This window comes from Pelophylax lessonae, assembly GCF_965119305.1.
Source record: "Pelophylax lessonae genome assembly, chromosome: 1".
Classification (NCBI taxonomy): Eukaryota; Metazoa; Chordata; class Amphibia; order Anura; family Ranidae; genus Pelophylax; species Pelophylax lessonae.
Genome location: NC_138768.1, coordinates 230862785 through 230863920, shown reverse-complemented (window position 1 = coordinate 230863920; position 1136 = coordinate 230862785).

The window sequence follows — 1136 nt, the reverse complement described above, 5'->3', positions numbered from 1 at the left end:
GACACCTCCCTCTCCGCACACAGAGCGTAGAGGGTACCTGCTCAGCGGGGGATCGGTAGACCGATCCCCCGCTGAGCAGAGAACGGTATTTGCATGTATTTGCACAATTTTCTGTTCAAAAAAAAAAATTTAAAAAATAACATTGTAATAATATATGAGCAAATGAATATTTGAATAAATAATGTAATGTAATAAGAATGTAAAATAAATACACAAATAAGAAAAATCATCATAAATAAAAAAATAAAAAAAATAAATGAATAATATGTAGTAATAAAAAATAACTAACCCCTCTAACCCAAAAAAAATATTAAATACATTATTATTATTTGTATTACTATTATGTTTAATTGTTGATTATTATTAATTATTATTTTAAGGGTAAGGGGTTAATTATTTATGTATTATTAGATATTTTTATTTATTAAATGTATTATTTATTTATGATTTATTTTATTTATTTGTATATTTACTTTACATTTATTATGCAGAGAACGGACCACATCAGACAGCAGACCGTGTGAAAGGAGCCCAAAAGCATAACTCCACTTTTGTTGAAAAAAAACCCATTCCCCTCTGAGTGATCTCTGTACATGGCAGGGTTTGTTGCAGATTCCTTCCTTTTGTTATTCTGAAGAAATCATTGTTTGTTCCTCTGTGCTTATGCCCCGTACACACGTTCAGATAATCGGACGACTTATCCTTCGCATTTTGTTGCATGATACTAACATCGAATTCAACAATGTGTACAAACCGTATGATTTTTTTTTTGTACGATTCTGGAAAAGCTTCCTGGTTGCTTAGCTACATATCAGATGGTGCAAAACAAAAACAATGGCAGCCAGGCTTTTTCCGTGCTATTTTAGTGTTTCTTTGCATGCGCGGTCTTTGTCGATCGATTTTTAGCGGACGCATAGTGTACTGATGAAACGATTGTACAATTGTTTGCGAGGCTGTCGTACGACAGAAGTTTTCCTGTTTGTCCCTTCAGATTTTGTTGGATGAGCTGTCGTGATCGGCTGTCGAAAGCTGTGTACTAACGATCAGATTATCGTGCGATCAGGTCGAAAGCGAGTTTTGTCGTACGATTATTGGAACGTGTGTACGGGGCATAAGGGCTCTTTCACACGGGCGTT